The 12,466-nt window shown below is 44.6% G+C and overlaps 1 pseudogene; it reads left to right on the top strand.

Moving 5' to 3' along the window:
• Positions 1–343: 343 nt before the first annotated feature.
• Positions 344–462, top strand: LOC143999762 (5S ribosomal RNA; annotated as a pseudogene).
• Positions 463–12,466: the final 12,004 nt, after the last annotated feature.

A 12,466-nucleotide genomic window follows, 5' to 3' on the forward strand; every position in this document is an offset into this window, starting at 1 on the left:
TCTCACCGCCCTCCCCTCACACACACGCCGATCCCGTCGGATCGGAGGCCCGCGCTTGTGTGGGAAAATGCTCTTCTTTGAAAAGAGGAAGGGGGCACGGCAGGGAAATGGAGTGGGCGTGGCTTAGCTTGGCATGCAGCAAGTCCAGCGCAGGGGTACTTTTTAAAAGGCTCCATTTTGTGCTGACTGCAGCTGTCGGAGAGACACAAAAGCTGAAAATGGGGCATATAAGTGGTGACACAGGTATTCCTCCAGGCAGTCATGATGACCTCTGCCGTCAAGTTCAAGAGGGGAACTGGAGCCTCTATATGAGGGGGCGCCTCCGCTCGCTCGAGTGTTGGGAGCCTACGGCCACATCACCCTGAAAACGCCCGATCTCATCTGATCTTCGAGGCTAAGCAGGGTCAGACCTGGTCAGTACCTGGATGGGGGACCACCTGGGAATACCAGGTGCCGTAGGCTGTAGATGGGTGACTTCCTCAATAACTCTAGGGTACAAACTTGAGTTCCGAAAGTCCCCGTCTCCTCGTTTTCTCAGATTCCAGAGGAAAAGAAGTCTCTCTTTCAAGCATTGGACCATGTTTTGTCTCAAAAAGTTGATCTTCGTGGTTCCCATGTTAATGCAGGGATTGTGGTTTTATTTAAACGTTACCAAAACCAAATGGGTATGTCAGACCCATTCTAGATCTCAAAAGATCTAAACCGTTTTTTGAATATCCGCTCTTTTCAGATGGAGCCAATCTGATCAGTGGTCTCTGTCCTACAAGGTGGAGAACTTTTGACGTCAATAAACATCAGGGATGCATACCTCCATGTACCTATATTTCCCGCTCACCAGAAATATCTACATTTCGAGGTAGAAAATCTTTGTTTTAAGTTTGTAGATTTGCCTTTCGATCTATCTACTGCACCTGCACCTCGAGTATTTACAAAGGTCCTGGCCCCTCCTGTAGCCGGATTAAGGGCCCAAGGTATAACGATTATAGCTTACCTAGACGATCTGCTCTTGATGGACCAGTTGGTAGCCCGCTTAGACCAAAATATGATCTACACTCAACTTCCTGGAATACCTAGGTTGGATTCTCAACCTAGAGAAATCCTCCTTAAAAAAAAACTATCAAGGTGATTAGAATACCTGGTCTGATTATTGATACAGCCCAGAAAAGGGTATTCTTGCCCCAGGCAAAGATCAGGGCCATAAAGGAACCGATTCAGGTGGTCAAGACAAAGAAGAATCCTTCTATTCGACGAAGCATGGGGTTGTTGGGAAATGTGGTGGCTTCATTCGAGGCCATTCCTTGTGCTCAGTTTCATTTGAGGCTGCTGCAAAACTGTATCTTATTGGCTTGGAACAAGAAGATCCAAGCTCTTGTCTTGTTGGTATTTGATCACCTCTGGGTTTTTTATTTTTTGTGCTATAAATGAAAAAAGACCGAAAATTTAGAAAAAAAACGCATATTTCTTTGTTTCTGTGATAAAATTTTGCAAATTATAAATTTTTCTTCATAAATTTTGGCCACAATTTATACTGCTACATATCTTTGGTAAAAATAACCCAAATCGGTGTATATTATTTGGTCTTTGTGAAAGTTAGAGAGTATGCAAGCTGTGGGGGGAATCATACAAAATTGATCACACCTGATGTACTGGTGGCCGATCTCATTTCTTGCGACCCAAACAAGCCAGGAAAGTACAAATACCCCCCCCCCCCCATGATGCCTTTTTTCAAAATAGACATTCCAAGGTATTTAGTAAGAGGCATGGTGAGCTTTTTGATGTCATTTTTCCCCACAATTCTTTGCAAAATTAGGATTCTTTATTAAATTTTTTTCCACAAAATTGTCATTGTAATAGGTTATTTCTCTCACGTGGCAAGTGTATACCACAAATAATGCCCCAAAATAAATTCTGCTACTCCTCCTGAGTATTATGATACCACATGTGTGGGACTTTTCCACAGCCTGGCCACTTAGAGAGGCCCAACATGCAGGGAGCGCCATCACGTGTTCTAGGAGCATAAATTACACATCTAACTTGTTGACTACCTATTACACTTTTAAAAGGCCCTGGAGCACCAGGACAATGATACGTGACACCGACGTGGCACTGATGACAGATGGCACTGATATGTGGCACTAATGAGAGATGGCACTTATACGTGGCACTGATGAAAGATGGCACTGATACCTGGCATTGATGACATGTGACACTGATAACAGATGGCACGTGACATTGACAGATGGCACTGATACGTGGCACTGATGACAGATGGCACTAATATGTGGCACTGATGACAGATGGCACTATGTGGCACTGATGACACGTGGCACTGATGTAGCACTGATGACAGATGGCACTTATACGTGGCACTGGGGACAGATGGCACTGACAAAAGGTGGCACTGATGACAGGTGGCACTGGGGACAGGTGGCACTGATGACAGGTGGCAGTGGGGGCAGATGGCAATGACAGGTGGCAGTGGGGGCAGGTGGGCACTTTATTTTCGTCTTTTTTTTTGTCACTAACCGCTGTCTGTGTGAGGAGGTAGAGCCGGCTATGAGAGATGATCTCATATGTTTACATATGAGATCATCTCCCATTGGACACGCCGATCGCACTGTAAACGGCCGCTATGATTGGCCGTTTACAGCGATCTGTGACTGGCTTTGTCCGGGGGAAACACGGCCAGCACAGAACTTCCCTGATGCACGCCTGCGGCGGCGCACAGAGGGGAAGTAAATAGGAGGATGTCCAGGGACGCCCTCCCGGCAGATAGTTTTAACCTAAGGATGGTAGGTGCATTATAAGAAAAAAGTTGCCAGCTAGTATATTGCCTGTGATATCTGGAGGTATGTTCTGTGCTCAGTTGTGGCTTATAGTCTTTGTTAATAGCACCTGTGGCTGCATGAAGGCTGTAGTAGCGAGCAAAGCTGAGGAGTCTGGCTTAAAATGGTTGTAAATCCTCACAGATACCCAGTGAAGTGACTGGCCTCAGGTGATACACAGAGATTAAATCCTCCTACATAAGTTATACCTGTTTATAAACAGCCCTCTCTTCTCTACATCTGTTATATAGCTTGTCTGAGAGTGCAGAAAGGGGTGGATAGCTGAAGTTACACTCTGCAGAGCTCAGTGAGATCTCTGAGGGCTGATTGGAGGGAAGGCACACCCCCCCCCCCCCCTTCACACAGAAACAAAGCTGAGGCTGTCAATCAGCTGGAGATCCCTTCCCTGACACCATTTTTCTCTTGGTGTCAGGAATTTTTTTTTCGCAGTGATTCATGCTGATAGCAGAAGAAACAAAGCAGCAGACAAGTGACTCACTATCAGATTTTCTGCTGATTTTTTTCTTCAGATTTTCCAAAACCATATAATATGAGGTCAAACTTTAGAAGATTCAATGTGTATGCAATCAGGCAGGCCCTTGCACTACATGGTTTTGGTAAATCTGAAGACAAAAATCAGCAGAAAATCTGATAGTGTGTATGGGGCTTTACACTTGCTTCGGCTTCAAAACACATTAACAGCTAGTTTACACTTGCTTCAAACCAAGACTTCGAACAGGCTTTGTTAAAGCTCTCTGAACGCCAGTCAAAGCCCCTGTCACTAAAACAAATGGTTCGTTTATAGTCCTGTTTACACCTTGCTATTGGTTTGCTTCAAAAATGATACCTCATGTAGCTTTAGTGGTCAAAGCCTCCATAGAAGTCTATGGCAAAGCTCACTTGAAGCCTCATCGAAGCTCCACCAAAACCTCATCAAAGCTCCATCGAAGCACCAAGCAAAAGCAAGGTGTGAACGGGACTGTAAACTAACCATTTTATTTAGTGACAGGGGCTTTTGACTGACGTTTAGAGAGCTTTAACAAAGCCTTTCCAAGACCTTGTTTTGAAGGAAGTGTAAATTAGCCCTTAGTGATTTTAATTTAGACAAGTACACACTATAGAGGGATATGCTTGGTTCATATTTCATGTCTGAGGTTCACAATTACTTTGAGCTTAGGTTCACATTGATGTGATTTGGCATGCAATTTGACATGTCACCATCCGAATTGGTGCGACGCCGACTTTGTGGCGCCGCACCGATTACTAAAAGTAGTTTCTGCGCTACTTTTGGTGACTTTGGGTGCGATTTTAAGACATCTGTGCAGGAACCCACACAGGTGTCGCTGAAATCGCCCCCGAAGACAGACTGACATGCGGGAATTAAATCGTACGAGTTCAGCTGAACTCGCACGATTTCAATCCCCAGTGAGAACCTGGGCTAAAGGTGTTTTGCTTGTGTGAGCTACATGGATATTGGGGAAAAAAATCCTGATAAATTCTGCACAAATGTTCAGTAAACACATTCATGGGTATGATCCGGATGCTTGCCCATCACAGATTATGACCATATCAAAGTGTAATTCTTCAGAGTACCAATCTGCAATCACATCAGAAACTTTGACTGATCTACAGCATGCAGTATATATTTCAACTGAATGTAGAACTGCATTGTTGCTGCAGTGCAGAGGTTTACACAACTGATCAATATGGGGGCTGCTAAGTCAGTATTCTGACATTCTGCTCTTATTGCAGACCACCTCATCTAAAATGCACATCTGTAGCAAAATAGTCCATTATGTTAATCACACTATAAATTTTGCTCTCATTCATTTTTAGGCAATCACATCAGAACACTAGGAAATATTTTCACACGTGCAATTGGCTGCAATGACAGACAAGCATAATTACAAGTAATAATAGTGTAAGTGCAGACATTACCTTATTCTGCCTTGTAATTTTATACTGTACCATGTAACGTGCACATCTTTGTAGAGAAGAATATGTTTTCTGCTGTCCCTTTTTTGATTCCTGAATTGTAGGAAGCTATTTTAAACATGACTTTTTTCTTACCTTCAGTTGAGTATGTTCGTAATCATTAAGCCTCCATTTCTATCTAAATTCCTGCCATTAGAAGTGTATATTGCTATATGACTCAGTCCCTAATTACTGGTTTTACTAGTTAAACAAAAAGCCTTTTATCTTATTTTTGGTACCTGGCAAACTTGGCGATTACATCTTCTTTTGACACCACTCTAAATGTGAAATTATTTTAATTATATAAGGTATCTCAGTGGGACTCATGCACTGATCAGCCATAAAAGTATAACTACCCACCAGTGTTGCCAACCTAACAGAATTTAATTTACTGACATGACACCCAAAATTTACTGGCACGTTTTTACTGCCATTCCCAAAAGTTACAAAATTACAGTTTTAAGTTCAAATTTCAGTATTTAGGCTACAAACAATTACGATATACAATTAGCAACGTGATTTAAGGTAGATATTAAAGAGGAGATCCACCCAAAAGTGGAAGTTCCGCTATCTGCCTCCCTCTCCCCTCCAGTGCCACATTTGGCATCTTTCTGGAGGGAGCGGGTACCTGTTTTTGACAGGTGCCTGTCAGCCACTTTTGGGAGACTGCTAATGGTGACATCGGCCCTCCTTCTCCTTCCTCCGCCACCAGGCCAGTTAGTGCAGCGTGCTTCGTGCATGCACAGTAGGGAACCGGCTGTGAAGCTAAAAGACTTCATTGGTGGTTTCCCTTACCACGAATGGTGGCTGTAGCATGGGATCGATGGGCAGGTAAGTGTCCTAATATTACAAGTCAGCAGCTAATATTTGTAGATGCTGATTCTGATTTATTTTGGTTGGGGGTGGGGGGGGCGGAACTCCGCTTTAAGGCAAAACGCATATTCCTTATTTTCTTTTCATTATAGTAAGTAGCTAAGGGACGGGACTCAGGAGGGCAAGAAATTAGCATGGGCAGACACACACATGAAATTGACATGCACAGAGACACTGACAGCAGTGTGCAGCAGCACAGATGATGATGACACCTCATCGACACCTCCCCTTCTGAGCCACAGTGACAGTCTCTCTCCATGCCACATGGCCCCTTAGGTTCACTCCAGTCCAAACAGCCTTGCTCCCATCCCACAAATCTGCACAGGAGTCTCTGCCCGTTTGGCTCCCTTCCACCATGACATCACACAACACGTTCATGCACAGCCTCCACCAGACCTGCTGATGCTGCCTGAACACACTATAGCAAGCACTCGGATGGTCTTGGCAGGCTTCAGAACAGAGCTGTGCATGCGCAGTTCAAAGCCGAGCGTCACAGCCATATTTTTTACTGGCAACCTTTCCTGTCACTGGCATTTACTAGCAGGAGAAAAATGCCTGTTTTTTTAGTGACTGCCAGTAAAATAATAATACTGACGGTTGGCAACGCTACTACCCACTATAACTCATCAAGGCATTGACTAGACTAGACCCCTGAAGGTACGCAGTGGTATCTGGCAGCAAGCCGTAGGTAGCAGATCCTTTGAGTCCTATAAGTTGCGAGATGGGGCCTCCATGGTAGACTTGTTTTTCCAGCACATCCCAGAGATACTCGATTGATTTGAGATCTAGAGAATTTGGAGGCCAAGTCAACAACTTTAAACTTGTGTTAGTCAAACCATTCTTGAATTCATCAGACCAGGCCACTGTCTTGCATTGCTCCGTGGTCCAGTTCTGATGCTCACGTGCCCATTGAATGTGCTTGTGAGCACCCTGATTGGTCTGCGGCTACGCGGACTCATACACAATAAATTGCAAAGGTTCTGTGACCTTTCTATCTACCAGCATTAACTTTTTCAGCAATTTGAGCTACAGTAGCTCTTCTATTAATCAGACTACACAGGCATGCCTTTGCTCTCCATGTGCATCAATGAGCCTTTGGCTGCACATGACCCTGTCAATGGTTCGTGAATTTTCTTTCCCTGGACCACTTTTGGTAGGTGTCACTCTGTTCCTTACTCTCGCCGCCCCTTTTTTCTGCTTTCAAAAGCATTAATTTCAGTTACATATCCCCTTGTTGCCTAATATATCCCATCCACTTCCAGATGCCATTGTAACAAGATTAACAATGTTATGCACTCTACCTGTCAGTGATCATAATGTTATGGCTGATCAGTACAAAGAAATGGCAACCACCCCAACCTATAATTGGTCTTTACAACAAGGGGCACATAGAAGAGTGACACATGTCAAAAAACAACAAATAACAATTTACAGCTCAACTTGCCCACCAGCCTGCAATAAACCAAATTGTCCTGTCTAAGCCCTTGTACACACGATCGGAGAATCCGTCGGAATGTGTCCTATAGGACCGTGTCGTCGGATAATCCGACTGTGTGTGGTATGCATAGGACTGATTCTGTCGGAATATCCGTCGGACCCAATTTTCCAACATGTTGGAAATATTTCCCGACCAACATACTCCGATCATGTGTAGAGAATTTTGATCGGACCAAGTGCCACCATGCTCAGATCAAATTCCTACATCAAAGCTATTGGCTACTAGCCTGAATGTAGTCCCATCGTAATAAAATTACGTCATCACGTTCTGAAAGATCGGATTTTTTCGCCCAACTTTGTCCGACCGTGTGTATGCAACAGTTTCGGACAAGATCCGACGGACAAAATCCGACGGGCAAAATCTGACGGATTTGGTTGTGGAAATCTCCGACCATGTGTACAGGGGCTTACAGTTCACATCAAAACCAGAGGTTTCATTTGTGCACACATGCAAATATATGCGTAAGCTGCAGGACAGGTTGGGGTGGTTGCCATTTGTACTGTTGGTTAATTGGTGAGGGGATGTACTAGATACATTTGGCACAGGTTGGCAAATTGATGTTTAATTGGTTATGGTCAGACAGTAAGGTCCTTGATGTCCAGCCCAAGATCTGAAAAGCCCATTGCCATGAAAATACTGCCCCTGGCTGCCCCTGTTCGGATGAGTGAATGTAGCCTTATAATTTAAGGGTGAAAAGAATAACTTAACGTGGAAATCAATTGTTTTTCCAACCTCTTGTAAAATCTTAGCCCAAGCTACCTTTAACCACAAGAGACCAAAGAAGAAAAGCCAGGGCTTAGCTTAAATAATGTGGGTGCTTGGTGTCTCTGGGATTTTTAACCCCTTCTGTTTATATAATTATGACTGCAGGCATGAAAAGCTCACTGCACTTCCATCTCTACAGCTAAGCCCTACATTTTATCCCTGCAATGTATTTGATGTTGATTCCTGTTGTGAGCACAGCTGTGAAAAGCCTTGTTGATTCCTGGTGTGAAGACTAATATTATTCCATCTCACCCACGCCTCATGCAGCATCTAAGCAAGCTACATCCTCCTTAGCAGCTGTGCAGGAAACTGACTATCTCTGCCGCAAATTACTAGCTGCTGTCTTCTTGGTACCACTGAAGGAAGCTCAAAATAAAAAAAAAGATCGATAACCTCGTGGTGTTGTCCATATTTTCATCTCAACAAGTTGAAATCATTTTGATTGCTTCTTGACAGTTTCTTTAAACAGAGTTTAACCACTTGCCGACCAGCCGTCATCGTTATGCGGAGGCAGGTTGGCTCTCCTGCATGAATCACTGTATCTATATGGTCACTCACGCAGACGCGGTTGCGGGCGCACGCTACCGTCGGCACGTTCTTGCTCCCACTGCACAATTGGGCCCATGGGTCAGGCGGACTCTGTGTCTGCCGGCGACCCACAGTCGCCTAGTACAGAGGCAGAACGGGGATCTGCCAGTGTAAACAAGTGGATTCCCACTCTGCCAGATGACATGACAGAGATCTACTGTTCCCAGTGATCGGGAACAGTGATCTTTGTCATGTTCCTGGTAGCCAATCCCCCCCTACAGTTAGAACGCACCTAGGGAACACACTTAACTCCTTGATCTCCCCCTAGTGTTAACCCCTTCCCTACCAGTGTCATTTATACAGCCATCAGTGCATTTTTATAGCATTGACCCATGTAATAATGTCACTGGTCCCCAAAAAGTGTCATTTCGTGTCAGAATTGTCTGCCACAATGTCGGTGCCCCACTAAAAATCACAGATTGCAGCTATTACTAGTAAAAACAACAAAAAAAATAGTCCCTAAATCTATCCTATAGTTTGTAGACGTGATAACTTTTGCCCAAATCTATCAATATACCCCTATTGTGATATTTTTTTTTACCAAAAATATGTAGAAGAATATATATCAGCTTAAACTGCTGAATAAATGTGTATTTTTTATATTTTTTTTGGAATATTTATTATAGGAAAAATTAAAAAAAATTATGTATTTTCAAGATTGTTGCTCTTTGTTCATAGCGCAAAAAAAAAAAAAAACCCGCAGAGGTGATCAAATACCACCAAAAGAAAGCTCTATTTGTGGGGGAAAAAGGTCCTCAATTTTGTTTGGGTACAGCGTCGTGCGACCGTGCAATTGTCAGTTAAAGCGATGCAGTGCCGTATAGCAAAAAATTACCTTGTCATGTAAGCCCCATACACACTTTTCTGCAGATTTTTTCCTTCAGATTTACCAAAACCATATAATATGAGGTCAAACTTTAGGAATTTGTATGCAATCAGGCAGGCCCTTGCACTACATGGTTTTGGTAAATTTGAAAGAAAATCTGATAGTGTGTATGAGGCTTAAGGGAGCAAATCCTTCTGGTCCTTAAAGAGGGATTCCACCAAAAAAAAAAAAATATTAAAAGTCAGCAGCTATAAATACTACAGCTGCTGACTTTTAATAAATGGACACTCACCTGTCCTGGGTTCCAGCGATGCCGGCAGCCGAGGCCGATCGATCGCTCGGCTCTCGGCTGCTGCAGTCACCATTCTAGGTGAGGGAATCAGGAAGTGAAGCGAATAGGCTTCACTTCCCGGTTCCCTACTGCGCATGCACGAGCCGCGCCACGCAATAGGAAAATCTCCGCGCTGTCACTGGGACCCGTGTGTGCCCCAGCAGACAGCACGGCAGGGCAGGAAATGGCGTAGACTCCCACGGGAGTCTATGCCCGGAAGTGGGTGAAAATACCTGTCTTTGACAGGTATCTCCACCCCCCTCCCCCCTGAAAAGTGTCAATTGTGACACCGGAGGGGGGGAGGGATCCGATCAACGGAGGTTCCACTTTAGGGTGGAATCCCACTTTAAGTGGTTAAATAAATTCCTTCCATGTCCCTGAGTGCATCCTGCTAGTGCAAATAATTACCTTCAGTCCCAATCCTTCAACCTACAATGTGCAGTCCCACTTTGAGATGAACAGATGAAGAGTCTTTCATATGCACATGCCCTATTTATTCCTACGGGGAAAGCTTTACATTGAGTAATGGCTGGACGGTGCCATTGATATGGCTTTCCCTTCAGAATGAATGTGAACCGGATGTCATTATGAGAAAAGCTGTTCAGCTCTGAGCAAGGCAGCACCGTGTTGCTGAAGGTCAGTATTTGTCCCAGTGGGATGCATTCAGACTCAATGGACGTAAGGGGAATCTATGTTGTACATCCTGCCAGGTCATCCCACTAGGATATTTTGCCAGTGCACCCAGGATTATTGAAATAAATTCCAAGCTTTTATTCAGTGATCACATCACAGTGGTAAAATACAATGCTTCAAGGCCAGGCAGGACCTATTAGACATGTGTGCATGGCCCGGAAGCATTGCACTTTACCACTGTGATGTCATCACTGAATAAAAGCTTGCACTTTATTTCAATAATCCTGGGTGCGCTGGCAATATATACTTTCTCCTAGTGGGATTTCCTGGTGGGATGTAGTGGAGACTTATACTTTGGCTGATGGTACTGGTCTCCAGCTGGAAATTGCTACTGCACCTGCTAACTTCTTGTCTGTTCCAGGAACGTGTACAAAGGGAAAATTATACATCCCACTAGGATAAACACATACCTTCAGCCCTAATCCAGTGATCTTCACTGTTATGCCATGTACACACGACCGGACTTTCCGGAAGACTAGGTCCGACAGTCTTCCCGACGGACTTTCGGTGGAGTTCCGACGGACTTTCCAAATGAGCGGACTTGGACACACACAATTACACCAAAGTCCGATGGATTCGACCATGATGACATACGACCGGACTAGAATAAGGAAGTTCATAGCCAGTAGCCAATAGCTGCCCTAGCGTCGGTTTTCGGCCATCGGACTAGCATACAGACGAACAGATTTTTTGACCGGACTCAAGTCCATCGGAAAGATTGGAAACATGTTCTAAATCTAAAGTCCGTGTGATTTTTCAACAGATTTTTGGACAGTCCGGCTCTGTGTATGCTGCATTATCCGTAGCCTTTCTCACAAAGATGTCCACTTTGCATTGTGCATGTCATTCTATTGGAACACTATTCCAATGGTTCTGAGTAAGTACAGCTTTCCCAAAGGGATTGAGTGGGACCTTGGTGTCAAATGATAGTGGGCTTATAAAAGATATGGGCTCCATTATAAAAAAAATATGGTCTTGTTTACTATAGTAGTAAGGACTGCCATGTCTCTGAAAAGTGGGCTGGCGTGAGTGGAGGGGGTAGCCCCACCATCCAAGCGGACTTAGGGTTGGGAAAATTAGAGGGCCCCTCACGGGCTCACTTCGCTCGCCACGCTTCGGGCTCGGCCTCGCTGCGCTCGGCTCTTTTATATTGCAACTCTATGTCCACTTGGATGGTGGGGATAGAACCTGGACTCACAGCACAGGCACCGTTCTTCTTCGGGTATTTTCGAAATCTGTGTGTGCTGTGTACTGCGCATGCGCAGTACACAGCGGACACTATCCGATGGGGGACGGTATATGATAGGACACCGGCCTGTGTGATTATCCAGCCAGCTCTCCTCTTCCTCTCTTCTCTATGATCCCCTGAACTGGTGAGGGTGCGTGGATGAACACTGGTAAAGCTGCGTAGCTGGCCACTGGTCAAGTTGCATTGCTGAGCACTGGTGAGTCTGTATAGCTGGGCACAGGTCAGGCTGCATTTCTGGGCACTGGTGAAACTGCAGAGCTGGGCACTGGTCAGGCTGCATTGATGGGAACTGGTGAATCTGCATATGTGGGCACTGGGGAGGCTGCATAGTTGGGCACTGGTGAGGCTGCATTTATGGGCGCTAGTGAGGCTGCATAGATGGGCACTCATGAGGCTGCATTGATGGGCACTGGTCAGGCTGCATTGATGGGCACTGGTGAGACTGCATAGATGGGCACAGCTGAGCCCTGCATTCTTTATATAGAGCACTCCTAAGCGCTGCATTCTTTATGTAGTGTATTCCTGAGCCCTGCATTCTTCATGTATTCTTCATGCTCCTGAGCGCTATTTAGCTCTGCGTTCTTTATGTAGCATGCTCCTTGGCCCTGCATTCTTTATGTAGCGCACTCCTGAGCCCTGCATTCTTTATGTAGCGCACTCCTGAGTGCAGCATTCACTCTGTTTTTTCTCTATCTTATCTTCATAACATTTGGTGGTCATATCTCAAAAAATTCTAAAAGGTATCTTTTTTTTATCACCTGGACGAAATGTGAGAAATAACGCACTAATCATTCCATAAACACATACCACATACATTGCATATATAATTTGAGGAAAATATACT

This window comes from Lithobates pipiens, unplaced genomic scaffold (assembly GCF_037356315.1).
Source record: "Lithobates pipiens isolate NorthernLeopardFrog02 unplaced genomic scaffold, aLitPip1_a1.2 Scaffold_19, whole genome shotgun sequence".
Classification (NCBI taxonomy): domain Eukaryota; kingdom Metazoa; phylum Chordata; class Amphibia; order Anura; family Ranidae; genus Lithobates; species Lithobates pipiens.